Source organism: Eptesicus fuscus, chromosome 1, assembly GCF_027574615.1.
Source record: "Eptesicus fuscus isolate TK198812 chromosome 1, DD_ASM_mEF_20220401, whole genome shotgun sequence".
Lineage (NCBI taxonomy): Eukaryota > Metazoa > Chordata > Mammalia > Chiroptera > Vespertilionidae > Eptesicus > Eptesicus fuscus.
Genome location: NC_072473.1, coordinates 131,944,752 through 131,960,519, shown reverse-complemented (window position 1 = coordinate 131,960,519; position 15,768 = coordinate 131,944,752). Strand labels below are relative to the sequence as shown.

General features: G+C 41.8%; 1 pseudogene; it reads right to left on the bottom strand.

Moving 5' to 3' along the window:
- Positions 1–14,999: 14,999 nt before the first annotated feature.
- LOC103296418 (ferritin heavy chain-like) lies at positions 15,000–15,554 on the bottom strand (annotated as a pseudogene).
- Positions 15,555–15,768: the final 214 nt, after the last annotated feature.

The following is a 15,768-nucleotide window of genomic DNA, read 5'->3' as shown; positions in this document are numbered from 1 at the left end:
GAGACCCCTCTTATTTACTAATACAAGCATTTAATGCTACACATTACTCCCTAATTATAGATTACTAGAGGCCCGGTGCACAAAATTTGTGCATGGGGGGTGTCCCTCAGCCCGGCCTTCACTCTCTTACAATTCGGGACCCCTTGGGGAATGTCCAACTGATGGTTTAGGCCCGATCCTGGCAGTCGGACATCCCTCTCGCAATCCAGGACCACTGGCTCCTAACCACTGGCCTGCCTGCCTGCCTGATTGCCCTTAACCACTCTGCCTGTCTGCCTCATCACCCCTAACCACCCCTGTCTGCCTTCCTGAACACCCCTAACTGCCTCTGCCTGCCTGCCAGATCACCCCTAACCACTCTACCTGCCTGATCGCCCCTTACTGCTCACCTGCCTGCTTGATTGCTCCTAACCACTTGCCTACCTGCCTGATCGACCCTAACCACTCTGCCTGCCTTCCTGCCTAATCACCCCTAACTGCTTACCTGCCTGCCTGCTCGCCCCTAACCGCTTGCCTGCCTGCCTGATCACTCCTAACTGCCTCTACCTCAGCCCCCACCACCGCAGCTTTGTCCGGAAGGACGTCTGGAAGGACGTCTGGAAGGTCATTCAGCTGTCTGGTCTAATGAGCATATTATGCTTTTATTATAGATGGTGTACAGCATATAGGCAGGTCTTTTTTAAAACCAATTTGGCAACTGTTTTGTTTTAATTGGTGTATTAACTGTTTTAACTGCATCTCACAAATTTTGTTATGTTGTAGTTTCATTTTTCATTCACTTCTAAATGGTTTCTTACTTCCCTTAGGACTTCCTTTTTGACCCGTGGATTATTTAGAAGTGTGTTGTTTAGTTTCTAATAGTTTGGGGATTTTCAAAATGCCTTTCTATAATTAATTTCTAGGCTAACTCCATTCTGTTAGAGAACATACTTTGTATAATTTCAATTAGTTCACATTTGCTTTTTTTTTCTTCCAAATTTATGGTTTATTTTATTACCCAAGATATAGCCTGTATTAGTGAACATTGTATATGTACTTGAAAAAAAAAAAAAGAGAATTTTGCCCTGGCTGGTTTGGCTCAGTGGATGGAACGTCAGCCTGCAGACCTGAGGCTACGCCCCCTGCCCAGAAGAACTTGACAAGGGTGGGACTGGCCAGGTCTGGATCTAGCCCAAAGTGGGGGAGCTGGGTCTGGGTCTCACATGATTTTGAGGTGCATGTGGGTGGGTGGGGACTTGACTCTGGGTCCCGTGATGAGCCTCAGACTCTGACAGGAGGAAGGTTTTCATATACATTTTACTAATTTTCTTTCATCTCTGACACTTCTATTATAGAGAAAGGAGAAATAGCAATAGTAAATTACTTCCTCTAATTAATCCCCTTTTAATGTGCCTGAATTTCGTGCACCAGGTCATTAGTAGACACAATAAGTAGACTGGTGGTTCACCAGAGGAGAGGTGGGTGGGGACCAGGTGAAAGAGGTGGAGGGATTAGGGTACAAATTGGCAGTTACAAAATAGTCACAAGGATGTAAATTACAGCAGCGAGAATATAGTCAATAACTATGTGGGTGCCAGGTGGGTACTGGAAATATCCTGGGGATCACTTTGGAAAGTATATGGTTGTCTAACCACTATGCTGTATATCTGTCACTAATACAAAATAACATTGAAAGTAAACTGCAAAAAAAAAAAAAAAGTAAAATGTAATTGAAAAATCTAAAAAGTAGCCTGGCTGGCGTGGCTTGGTGTTTGAGCATTAACCTATGAACCAGGAGGTCACAGTTTGATTCCCGGTCAGGGCACATGAAAATCCAGGTTGTGGGCTTGATCCCCAGTGTGGGGCATGCAGGAGGCAGCCAATCCATGATTGGCTCTCATCATTGATGTCTGTATCTCTCTCTCCCTCTTCCTACCTCTCTGAAATCAATAGAAACATATTTTTAAAAATTTAAAATGTAAATGATGCAGCATTTCACAAGCAGCATTTATCTTTAGAAAAATACTACTCTACGTAGTTATTATCAGTGAGATCACAACCATTACCAAAATCTCTAAAGGAAGAATAAGTTACCTAACTGCACATATTGAATCTTATCTCAGTGAAAGAAGCATATTTTTAAAGACAAGGATGAGAGCTTCTGTGTCATTTGGCATCAACCAGTCCTCTATCACCAGATTCAAGTGGAGGAAGGTTTTTGTTTTTTTTTAATCTCCCAATACCAAACAGGATGCCAGAATTCTCAGAGTTCCTGTGAGATGACAGAGAAATGATCAATTTACTAGTATTTTCTTCTTGCTGGAACCAAATCTTCCATTGCCAAAACCCCATCTTTCAAGCCCAGCAAAATGTTTGTAGATTTTTCCTTTTCCAGTGATGCCTAGGATAACTCTCCCACACAATTGGACAGCACTCACTATTGGTTTGGGAACAAAAGTAGTTGCCATGTCAGGAATTCTGGATTTTGTTTCTGCATTCCCCACATCAGCAGAGGCCTGGATTGAGCTCCAAACCCATGTTTCAACTATGGTTTCTCATTCTGGAAAGCTCTATTGTCATTTGGGGCTTCCTCCAACCCCCAGGAAGGCTCTCATTTTCTCTCTCCACAGCCAACTGACTCCCTTGAGTGCTAAACTAACGTTGGAGACTTTGAGAATTGCAAAGATTGACAGTTTGTGGTTTGCTTCAAACCTTGTAGGGGATCATGTCTCTAAATCTATGAGGTAGAGAGAATCTACTCTCCTTATGATTGAGCAAGGACCTGGAAAGATTGTTCTCATTGTCAATCGTGTGTTGGTCTAAAGTGAGTGAACCACGTAAGTTGATGTTTGAAGTTCCTGGAAGCATTTCCACCAAATGGGGCTGTAAGGTAGTCCTCCCTTCCAACTTGTAAACTTGGTAACTGTTTTTCTACCTACTGGAATGTACTCTGAGGGAGCTTTCCCTGATGTTCCAGCAACATAGAACACCAGCTGAGGTTGATAACCTCATTCCTAGTGGGCTCCACCAGAGATGTACAGAGATCCTTAGCATCCACATGTCCACACTCAAGCCCACCAGTCCCTTTGATAATGTGCAGATTAGAACAGACCCTGACTCTATGGAAACAACTAAAGCTGGAGTCAAATGTTCCACCAGGTAAGTCTACAAGTTTTGAAACTGGACAATCAAGGGGTCCGGCCTCCCTGTCAGGACTTGAGCCAACTCATCAGAGACAGGGTTGAATTATATATGATCATTTATTCCAATCCTGCCAGCAGCAGGGAGAGCAGCATGTCATCCACAAAAATCTGCTCTCTACTCCCCGCCCCCAATAATCCAGCTGCTTAAATTGGGTAGAAGGACGAAAATTACAAGGGGAAGTAGGCAAAAGGGATAAGAATGGGTATACAAAATGGGCAGTTTACAGGCAATGCGGGCTGGGGGCATGCAAAGGCTGGAGGTGTGCAAAGGGCTGGAGCCTCTAGTTTCTGCAGCAAGGTTGTTCATCTTTCCATGGGAATAGGCAGCTCTGGGATGGGGAGGATGGGCCACATTTCCAGGTGAGCTCCCAGGTCCTGCTTGCAACTCCCAGCCAGGTTAGAATGCACCTTCTTTAATCAGAACAAGACAATCGTGGTTAACAGAGCATGATTCATATTTTATTACAATTGTAGCTGGTCCCCAAAATTCTATTTCTTCCCCTATCAGTTCCAAAACTGAACCCTTGCTTTAACTACATCGAGGCCACTACACACCCACCGTGAAGCAGGTCAATTCTGTGAGCAAACCTTCCTATATTTGGTCAATTTTGTCCTGTCCTCTTTTGTACTTTACTGTCTGCTGCACACATGGGTTCTAGAGGGGAGAGAGAGTAAGAGAGAGGAGAGAGGAGAGAGGGAAGAAGAGAGAAATGCTTAACTTAAGGAAAAGTTCCTGATAGGGAGTCTTCAGGCCATGAGCAGCCAATCAGATGTAAAGATGGTGTTATTGATGCCTTGTTTTCATCATACCTAAAGCCAGCCCTATCCTTTTGAGGGTCAAGCTATAGCAAAAGATACTTGCCTCCTGATACTCAGTTTGTGGGCACTGGAAGTGAGCAAGCAGTGTTGTCTAATTTGCCCCATCAAGAAACCTTCTAGCAGGTGTTGGGGAGAAAAGCAGCAGTTGTTACTTCCCTGTGATTCTTCTAAAAGTGTTTCTTTGTTAATAGGATGTCATTAAACATTATGCACAGTTGGCTGGATGTTAAAATGATAGATGAAAACATTTATTTAAATGCATGCCTGTAAAAATAAACCAATGTGTGAGAACAGAGTGCCTAAAGCAGAAGGCACACTCTGGGGCTCAGCATCCTGATGCCATGTCTGCCACTAAATTTGCTGTCACTAAGTAGATTGTTTCAATATCAAATACCCAATAAGCACCTACTATGTGCTAGGCATTGTTTGGGCTGATTCGCTACTTGGTGTTAGATATATTCTTAACTCACCCTTCCTCTGAATATAACTAAAATGAAACAGAATATCACTTTTTTTTTTTGCTTCTTCTGGCAAGAGTTAAGAAAAGTGGGAACAGATAATTCTACACTAGAGCTGAGCAAATCTGATGCTGAATTATGTTTTAACCTTGACCTCTCCAAATGGAACATTTTTTACATTCATTCAGCTGACAACCTTGAACAAATGGTTCAGTGGTTAGAAGTCAGAGATAATTAGCAGTCAGTTCTTTTCTTAAAGAGTAGCCAAAAAATGATTTCTAGGATATTAGCTAATTACTTAAATCTTGCTGGAATAGAATGTTCTACTACTGCATATCTGTTAAATTATTTGGATAAACATGGGCATATAAAACCTCATCCATCACCTTAGTCATAACTTAGAAGATATAAGCTTGTGCCTCATTATCTTTTTCTTTGAGAACTATAAGGAGCAAATGTTTCCTTACCAATGGAACTACTCATGTGGTAAGAGTACCCCTGGATAATCCCTAGTGTGGGAGCAGACCCCAGTGCTGTGATGGAGCAACCTGTGCAGCTTGTCTTGGTCTGACCAGTGATGAAGGAGAGCCCTGATTCTAGGGCAGACCCAGTAGAGCGACAATCTTTGAACTCCAGGCTGCCATGTGCTGGCTGTAAAATGTGGCACAAGTGGAGTTGGACTGGGATTGACTCTGGAAAATAATATGTAAACAACTTATCCAGTATCAGATGTAGGAGCATTCTTGGTGACAGAGAGCTATTTTGAAAGGGTCAGATGTGTGCTATAATGACAATGCTGAAGCAACTTTTAATCTTATGGGGTCACCCGGCATCTGGCACATGCAAGCTACAAGGACCTCCCAGGTTAGAAGGAATAGCATAAATAAAAGAGAAAAGTACATCGAAGATTCCAATGATTTTTATTTGCCCACAAATCTAGCAGATGATTACATAAAATACTAATATGAATCTAGGAAACTCGTTTAGTGTTTCTAAGGCCCCATCAAATAGGAATAATTTGATCCTGAGGGTAGGGTGGGGAATGCAGTGATATGACAGTGGGTATATAAAGTTCAGGACAAATGTGGACCTCTTTCTGAAACGTTGATTTTACTTAGAACTGAGAACAGCTATTATTTTTACTATAGTGTGCCCTATCGTAGCTTAAATATGTTTTTTTCTCTAGTGGAAGAAGCAAACGGCTGCTCATCACACATGCAGAACTAGATCCTTGTGGAAGAGGTATTTGTGGAATTTCTTTTAATTAAGCCAGTGAGAGGCAAGCGCAGGAGAAAAATGTCATGAGCTCTCATTTAACTTGGCAAAGCCAGCTTTTACTCCTGGTGACCTAGTCCTGGGAGACTCCTGGGAGGGAGCAGGAAATTTTGCATGAGGAACAAGGGTCCCTCCATCTCCTTCTCTGCAATTCTTTGTTAGATCTCGAGCCTTATCCATAAGCAGACACCTGTTCACCGGCCAGCCCTGGAAGTAGTCAGGAAGCTGACTTTACACTTCTCAGTCTTTTTTAAAAATATATTTTTATTGATTTCAGTGAGGAACAGAGAGAGAGAGACTCATCAATGATGAGAGAGGATCATTGATCTACTGCCTCCTGCACACCCCATACTGGGGATTGAGCCCACAACCAGGGCATGTGCCCTGATCAGGAATCAAACCCTGACCTCCTGGTTCATAAGTGGATGCTCAACCACAGGCTTGTCAGTCCTGTGCTCTGCCTACCTCCCACATTGGTTCATTAACATCTCCTTCCTCACTGAAGTTGTATCCTCTTAAAAAGAGGCCCAGCCCTCAGTGACAGTTCCTTTCAAGACCAGGCCAGATGACTTCTCCAGTAGTGCCCTCCTGTACTGAGTCTGAAACAGCTGGAAGGCTGGCCCTGGGGAATGGAGACAGAGCTGAATCCCACTTTCCTGCTGTGGGAGGAGCTTCTGTGCTGTGATCAGGACAAAGGAGAGTCAAGGTGACTGAGGGTGCAAGAACAGATTTCCACCACTGTGTGGCACTGCCATTTAGAGTCAGAGAGGAACAAATGGTATTGATGGGCAAGGCAGCCTTTCTTTCTTTCTTTCTTTCTTTCTTTCTTTCTTTCTTTCTTTCTTTCTTTCTTTCTTTCTTTCTTTCTTTCTTTCTTTCTTTCTTCCTTCCTTCCTTCCTTCCTTCCTTCCTTCCTTCCTTCCTTCCTTCCTTCCTTCCTTCCTTCCTTCCTTCCTTCCTTCCTTCCTTCCTTTCTTCCTTCCTTCCTTCCTTCCTTCCTTTTCCTTCCTTTCCTTTCCTTTCTTTCTTTCTTTCTTTCTCTCTTCTTTCTTTCTTTCTTTCTTTCTTTCTTTCTTTCTTTCTTTCTTTCTTTCTTCCTTCCTTCTTTCCTTCCTTCCTTCCTTCCTTCCTTCCTTCCTTCCTTTTAAATTTCATCGTCTTTTTAAAAATATTTTTTATTGATTTCAGAAAGGAAGGGAGAGGGAGAGAAAGAGAGAGAAACATAAATAATGAGAGAGAATCATTGATCGCATGGCACTCTTTCTTAATCACATTTAACTACTTTAACCAGGACATTGTGCTTCCCTTGTGAGAAGCTATGTGAATTTTCAGTGCTATTTTTATTTATTTTGTTAACTTTTAAAACCTTAATCTTAGGAGGCCAGCTTGTATATCAACTTCAATATCTATCTATCTATCTATCTATCTATCTATCATCTATCTATCTATCTATCTATCTATCTATCTATCTATCTATCATATATCATCTTCTAGTTCTCCATATCAGAGTTTCTTAATCTTGGCACTATTGACATTTTGTTCCAGGTAATTCCTTGTTGTTTCAGACTTTCCTGTGCATTGTAGAATGTTTAGCAGCAGCATTCTTCGTCTCTGCCTACTAGATGCCAATAGAAATGTGCCCCCCTTCTCAATTGTGACAACCAAAAATGTATTTAGATCTTGCCAAAAGTCCACTGGCAGGGGGACAGAGTCACCCCCATGAAAACAGCTAATCCATATCTATCTATAAAATGGAATAAAATATCTATTGCTGCATAATGAACCACCCTATATGTAGTAGCTTTAAACAACTACTGCTCCACATGATATCAGTTAGTGTCACTCATGTTGTTACATTCCAGTGAGAGCTTGGCTGAAGCACCTCTGTTCTCCACGTGGCCTCTCTGCATGTGAAGTCTCACCCTCCAGGGCTATCCACATGGTCTCTTTCTCTCTAGCAAGATAGCCTGGACTTCCTCACAACATGGCGGCTGGGTTCCAATAGAAGTTGTCAAGCCTCTTAAGGCTTAGGCTCAGAACTAACACAGCATCACTTCTGCCAAATCTTATGTCAAAGCAAATTGTAAGGTCAGCCCAGATTCAAGGAGAGGGAATCACGGCGAACTGGGGGTGGCAGCAGGGCGGGACTGGGGACTGGTGAGTGGGCAGAAGATGGCCTAGATGGCAGGCCAGGCCTAGGGACCCTACCCGCACATGATTTTGTATGCTAGGCCTCTAGTGTGTGTGTGTGTGTGTGTGTGTGTGTGTGTGTGTGTGTGTATAGAGTCTTGATCAAATATTAACATTCCAGTGATATATTAGGAGATATTGAGTTTGCTATCTAATACTTCTATAGAGCTAAATATATGTAAGTTACTGCTATAAGTACTTTATAAACATATTGACTCACGTAATAGCACTACACAGAGACCCTGTGAGGTAGGTATTATTACTACCCCCTTTTTATAGATGAGAAAACCAACGCTCAGAGAGACCCAGAGGCTCACAGCTACTGATCCAGATGGAGTCCACACTTGAATCCAGGCAGTCTGGCTGCAGAGATTGTATATGCTCTTAATGGCTTTGTATTCATGTTCTCAAAGAAACATGTGTACAGTTAGTGACTCATAGTTAGTATTACAGGTAGGGAGAGACATATAAAAACACGAATAATAAACAAGTATTAGCGAAACAAAATAATCTATAGAAGTTACAAAATGTTTCTCTGTCCATGTAGTTATGTTCATCTGGGTCAAGTCAAACAACTATAACATGTTTTTTGTTTAAATTTTTTTTTTATTGATTTCAGAGAGGAAGGGAGAGGGAGATACAAACATCAATGATGAGAGAGAATCATTGATCGGCTGCCTCCTCCACACCCGCTACTGGGGATCAAACCCACAACCCGAGCATGCGCCCTGACTGGGAATCGAACCATGACCTCCAGGTTCAAAGGTTAGTGCTCAACCACTGAGCCACACCAGCTGGGCCAACTATAACATGTATTATTCCTCCAGGGTAAAAATTACATTGTTATCTAAAAAGAGAAGAAGTGAGTTATTTCAGAAGTTATACTCACCAAACAAGCTAAAATATTTTTTTTTAAAGTAAAAAGTTGCAAGAGTACCAGAAGCCTAAAAATAGTTTCAAAATAGCCTTCGGACACCAAGCAAATTCATACAAGGCACAATTTGAAAAATCTAACCTAGCTTTTCACCATTAACTGCAAAGCCAAGTCAGTGTGAATGCCGGATGGCAGGAAGCTCAGAGGACTGCCGCCTGTTTCAGCTCTTGCTGCGGGTCTGAATTCTGACCTCAGAACACAAAGCAGCACCCTCCCTACTGCCAGACCTGAAGGGAAGGGGCACAAAGACATCCGACTCCCCTTCCCTCCACGTACTGCTCAGTTGCCTAATTTTTATCTATTTCTTAGGAGCCAATGAAAAATAAATCAGCCGCATCCCAAGTGGACTCTCTAGGATTCTCAGAAAATGAAAGGTTTTTATGTCTGAGTGCTCAGCTGGAGCAGATATAACTAAAGTCCATTTTATTTATTTTTATACTTAAAGAGTTTCTAAGCTGAAAGCCTTTAAGCATCTGCTGACTGGCCCAGAGAACCTCGACCTGTGCACAGCCAGGTTTGCAGAATCCTGCACCGATCATCCGTGGGCCTTTCAGAATCATAATTCTGAGGTCACCATCACCTGCAGTTCTCATAATACCTTTGAAGCAAATGAAGGCTGTGAGACAGGATATTCTTTTAAAAGTTTAAGATATAAATTCAACTGAAGAAATAAGAGGCTGTGGTGATAGCACAGCACCCATCTGAAGACACTCCTGTCTTAACATTTTCGGACAGATACATAAACAACCTCACAAAAGGAAGTGGTGTTGTGTATGACAGAGAACAAATGATTGCGTTTAGTCAGAAGATACTTGGACAGATGGTTTTCTCACAACAGCACACTGAGGGTCTTACACCTTGAACTGGTCACCCATTTAATGAGTATCACTGTTTCCTGTTCTTGCCAATACTCTGCCAAGCACTAAAGATATTGTAGGGAGCCCGGCTGGTGTTGCTCAGTGGTTGAGCATCAACCTGTGAATCAGGAGGTCATGATTTGATTCATGGTCAGGGCACATGCCCAATGTGGGGCATGCAGGAGGCAGCCGATTGCTGATTCTCTCTCATCATTGATGTTTCTCTCTCTCCCTCTCCCTTCTTCTCTCTGAAAAACAAAAATCATAAAAAAAATAGTAGTAACAAGATGCCATCTCTGTCTTCTTGGAGCTTATAAGCTACTAGTAGCCCTGCACACAAATCTGTGCACCAGTAGCTCACTGCCGCCCTCCAGTAGCTCTCTGCCGCCCTCCAGTAGCTCTCTGCCTGCTACCCCGCCCCCCCAAAGCTTGCTGCCCTGCCCCCTCCTGTAGCTCTCCACCACCTGCTTGTAGCTCACTGCCCCACCCTCCTGCTGATCCGTGATCTGGTTGTTATGCGGTCAGTCCTTATGCTTCACAGCATAACGACTATTTGCATATTACATCTGTATTATATAGGATTGTGAGAACAGGCTGCTAGCAGTTACATTTAATTTCCACAGTCAGCAACAATGCAGTATGGCATGGAACACCAAAGAAAGCCTGAGACATCTAGAGTATTTGCCTGAAAGATGAAGTTAGTGAGGGGAAAGAAGTGGCATGGGGGGCGGGGCTGGAGGGGGGCGGGAGGTGGTGGTCAAAGGTGGAAGCATCCCAGACAAGCAGAGCAAAGGGCTTTTGAGAGAGAACCTTGTGCTCTAAGCAGCTGCTAGTAGTGCAATTTGGCTATAACTTATGAGTTGTGGCAGGGGTACCATGTAGAGTTAAGATTGGAGAAATAATCAAGGTTCAGATTCTGAAGGTTGAGGGGACCCACTCCATTCCTAAGGAAGTGTGGGGGCTGGATAGTATGCCATTGAGCTGGTCTGTCTTCACCCTAGCATTTCAGGGCTGGCTTCATGGGCATGTGACCAATGCAGTAGCACAGAGCCCGTGCTCAGAAGGGCCCCATGCATGGGGTCCAATACTATGTGGCCACTGTCTGCAAATTTGTAATGATTTTATTTTTTAGTTTGTGTTTTATAAACGATATGTGAAGGGACAATGGGGCATGTGCAAGGAGCTTGGATCCTCAGCTCAGGGAAGTTCCCCACTCTTCCATCTACTTGGGGAGGGTTCTCATCTGTCTGCTCTCCTGCCCCTGGCACCCCAAACCACACTTGGCCGCCCCTTCACCACCTCAGCCTGCCAGCTGGAGCCCTCTGATCCTGGCAAGGGCCTGTGGGTGAGTGTGGGGAAAGCAGGATAGGGTGTGTGTCCCCTGCAACATGCCTTGGTAAGCAGGGTGGGGGCTGTCCCTACCTCAGTCTGACAGTATCATGGTACATCTGGTGGCAGCTGTGTTTCAGTGGGGACACACCTCTTGCTCACCCTGATCCAGGTACTGACTGCATACAGGCATGGAGTTTTAAAGATTCTTAGAAGGTTACTCATCTGCCATAGGTTGAAGTACCAGGCCTTCACCGAACTATTGTCTGTGTCAATAGGCTATGCATATATGCATATAAATTCTTTGGTTAATCTTTTACCACCCTCTTCACATATAAGTGAGATCATGTGATACTTGACTTTCTATGACTGGCTTATTTCACTTAGCATAATGCTTTCCAGGTCCCTCCATGTTGTTTCAAAGGATGAGATACTACTTTTTTTTTTTTTTTTACAGCTTTTTTATCCACTCATCTAGTGAAAAGTACTTTGGCTGCTTCAAAAGCTTGGCTGTTGTAAATAAGGCTGCAATGAGAATAAGGGTGAATATATTCTTTCCAATTATTGTTTCAGGTTTCTTTGGATAAATTCCCAGAAGTGGAATAGCTGGGTCATAAGGCAGTTCCATTTTTAATTTCTGAGGAAACTCCATGTTGTCTTCCACAGTGGCTGCACCAGTCTGCATTCCCACCAGCAGTGCACAAGGATTCCTTTTTCTCCACATCCTCGCCAACAGTTGTCGTTTGTTGATTTATTGATAATAGCTATTCTGGCAGGTGTGAGGTGATAACTCATTGTGCTTTTAATTTCCATCTCTCTGATGATTAGTGGCATTGAGCATCTTTTCATATTTATTGGCCATCTGCATGTCCTCTTTGAAGAAGTATCTATTCACATCCTTTGTCCAGAAACACACAAAGATTGTTTGTTTTTTTTGGTGTTGAGTTTTATATGTTCTCTTTTTAAAAATATATTTTTATTGATTTCAGAGAGGAAGGGAGAAGTAGAGAGAGATATAAACATCAATCAGCTGCCTCTTGCAGGCCACCTACTTCTTTTTAAAGCATTCCCTTTAACATTTCCTGCAATGCTGGTTTGGTAGTGATATACTCCTTTAGCCTTTTATTGGTCTAGATAATGTTTTATTAATATTTGGTAGACTTCACCAGTAAAGCTATCTGGGCCTAGAGTTTCCTGCGTGAGAAAGTTTTTAATTATCAGTCCAATTTCTTTTCTATAAATATAGGGAATTTCAGATTATCTATTTCTTCTTGAATGAGTTTTCAATACTTTATATCTTTTAATTTTTCAATTTCATCCAAGTTGTTGAATATAATAGAATTATTTATAAATTCTCTTATTACCCTTTTAATATCTGTAGAATCTCTCATGATATATCCCCTCTTTCATTTTGGATATTGGTAATTGTGTTTCCTTTCTTTTTTTTCTGGTCAGTCTGGCTAGAGTTTAATCAATTATATTGACCTATTTCAAGAATAGGCTTTGGTTTCATTGTTTTTATTTTATTATTTTTATTTTCCTATTTCATTGATGTCCTCTTTTATATTTATTATTTACTTTCTTCTGTTTAATTATTTCCCCAATTCTTTAAGGTTAAAAACTAAGGTAATTGATTTGAGACTTTTCTTCTTTTCTAATATTGGTGTTCAGTGCTATAAACTTCCCCCTAATTACTGTTGAATTGACATCTCACAAATTCTGATGTTCTTTTATTTTTATTCAGTTCAAAATACTTTTTACTTTCTCTTTTAATTTCTTCTTTGACCCTGGATAACATGGGTTATCCAGATGTGTGTTATTCAGTTTCCAAAATTTTAGGGATTTTCCAGAGAGCTTTTCATTACTGATTTTAAAGGAAATTCCACTGTGGTTAGAAGACATACTTAAAAATTTTTAAAAAATTGATTTCAGGGAGGAAGGGAGAGAGAGGGAGATATAGAAACATCAATGATGAGAGAGAATCATTGATCAGCTGCCTCCTGCACACCCCCCACTGGGGATGAAGCCCTCAACCTGGGCATGTGCCCTTGACAGAAATCAAACCTGGGACCCTTCAGTCTGCAGGCCAACACTCTATCCACTGAGCCCAAACGGCTAGGGCCAGAGGACATACTTTTTTTTTTAAATTTCTTTATTGATTAAGGTATCACATATTTGTCCTCATCCCCCCCATTCCCATCCCACACCCCTCCCCATGCATGCCCCCACCCCCCTGTTGTCCTTAACCATTGGTTAGGCTCATATGTATGCACACAAGTCCTTTGGTTGATCTCTCCCCTTTACCCCCACCCTCCTGAGGCCCGACAGTCTGATCCATGCCTCCTTGTTTCTGGGTCTGTTCTTGTTCATCAGTCTATGTTCATTATTTCCCCTAGGTGAGTGAGATCATGTGCTAATAGAAATACACTTATAAGAACCGAAAATGAGAAAAGCAATAATGGTTGTTTTTTCTCTTCATCGCAATAAAAAAGAAAAAAAAAGCAATAATGGTTATGCTGACAGGCAAATGAGTCAGTCTGTAGTGAGTTTCTTTCTGGGCCAACAGTTCTTTTGAGACCCAACTTCAATGTCAAACAGTTCCTTATGTGTACATGTCAGCACTGACTTTTCAGTTCTGGATCGTGGACAAATGGTGGTAACGCAGGTCCGACTCTGTCTGGTTTGGTCCTGGGCAACCTGCAGTGATGCACAGCTGCTAACTGCTAGTATGGCAAGGCGACGTCAGCGTCTTCCATCTCTGGACTGCTTCTCTTCTGTCTTCATGGCTGGAGTAGTCCTGTCGATTCCTCTCTGTTGCTGGAATCCACATGGTCTCGGAGTTGTTTTCCGAAAATATACAATCATATTCTCGACCTAAAGTTAATAAAGGAATATTTTCTATAAATTTGACTTGGGATCCTATTTCATTTTTTGCCCGAATGATTTTCCTCTGGCTTGTTTTGACACCTTGTGTGCTTTTCATGGGTGTCTTGCTTTTAGCCTTACAATTAATTTTCTAAAGTATTAATTTCCTAGATGTAATTTACTTACAGGATATTTTTCCTTACATGATATTCTTCTACTATCCCCCCTTTCTTGATTTAAATATTAGGAGGCTTTTGAAAATTTTATAATGTAGTCTTGATGGCTTTTAAATTTTAATTTTTTACACTATAATATTACTGTTTTAGGTTCATTACATGGTGCGCAATTTTATCATGAGATGAACTACCAATAAAAATTTTAGTTAACACTTTAGGAACCCGAGGACATACTTTTTATGACTTGAATCCTTTAAAGTTTGTTGAGGCTTATTTTGTGGCTCAGAATATGGTCTATCTTGGTAAATATTCCATGTGTACCTGAAAAAGAATGTGTATTTTTCTATTGCTGAGTGGAGTGTTCTCAATTAGGTCAATTAGGTCCAGATGGCTGAAAGTGTTTAAATCTATATTCTTGTTGATTTCCTACCTACTTATTCTATCAATTATTTGAGAGGGGTGTTTTTAAAACTTTGAACTATGATTGTGGATATGCCTTTTCCGTTTTGCAATACTATTAGTTTTACTTCATGTGTTTTGAAGTTTGTTCTTAGGTGCATACATTTTTTAAGCTGTAAAGTTCTCTTGATTAATTGATTTCTTAATCATTATGAAATGGCCTTCTTTATCCTTGGTAATACATTTGTTTTGTTTGGAAATCTGCTTTGTCTAATATTAATGTAGCTACTCCAGCTTTCTTTTTATTAGTGTTAATGTGGTATATCTTTTAATCTACCATTTTGCAGTCTATTTACTATTTGCCCTATCTGAGCATTGTTGTCTTTTTATTTACCTTCTTTGGGATTAATTAATTTATTTTTTCAAGTACACTTATTGGGGTGACTCCCATATGCACATACTGTTTTGGTGACCAGGGAAGTCATCTCCATGACTATGGGAAGCCAGCGTAAGGCTTACCTCTCGTCGCTATCTCCCAGGGTGTGCTTGTCAAAGAGCTACTCGGCCATGCCAGTTTCAGGGGCCCCCAACCTGTGCAAGTTGGTTACGTGGTCACCCAATTCTTTGATGGACTTCACCTGCTCATTCAGGTAGTGAGTCCCAATGAAGTCACACAAATGAGGGTCATTTTTGTCAGCAGCCAGTTTGTACAAGTCCAGTAGTGACCAACTCACATTTTTCCCCCCAAGTGTAATGCATATTCCATTGCCTTCAGCCCATTCTCCCAGTAGATCACAGCCTAGTTTCTTGATATCCTGAAGGAAGATTCGGCCACCTCACTGGTTCTGCAGCTTCATCAGTTTCTCGGCATGTTCCCTCTCCTCATCAGATTGGTGAAGAAAATATTTGGCAAAGTTCTTCAAAGCCACATCATTACAGTCAAAGTAGAAAGACATGGGCAGGTAGACGTAGGAAGCATAGAGTTCCAGGTGGGTCTGGCGGTTGATGGCAGCCTCTGAGTCCTGGTGGTAGTTCTGGCCCACCTGCAAGATGGACCCGGTCATTGTCATGGTAGACAGCTAAGGAGAGGTGGAAGGCTAGCCTGGGCAGCGGGCTGGGATGGTCAAGCTCCGGGTTTATTCCAAGCACTGTTGAAGCAGGAAACCACAGGGACTCTCTGAGAAGACTGTGATTTAAAGAAATCTAAGATAATTGGGATTAAATCTCCTTTCCCCAATTCTATTTTTGAGTACTAGAGAAGAATTGCTGCACTGCTTCCCTTTC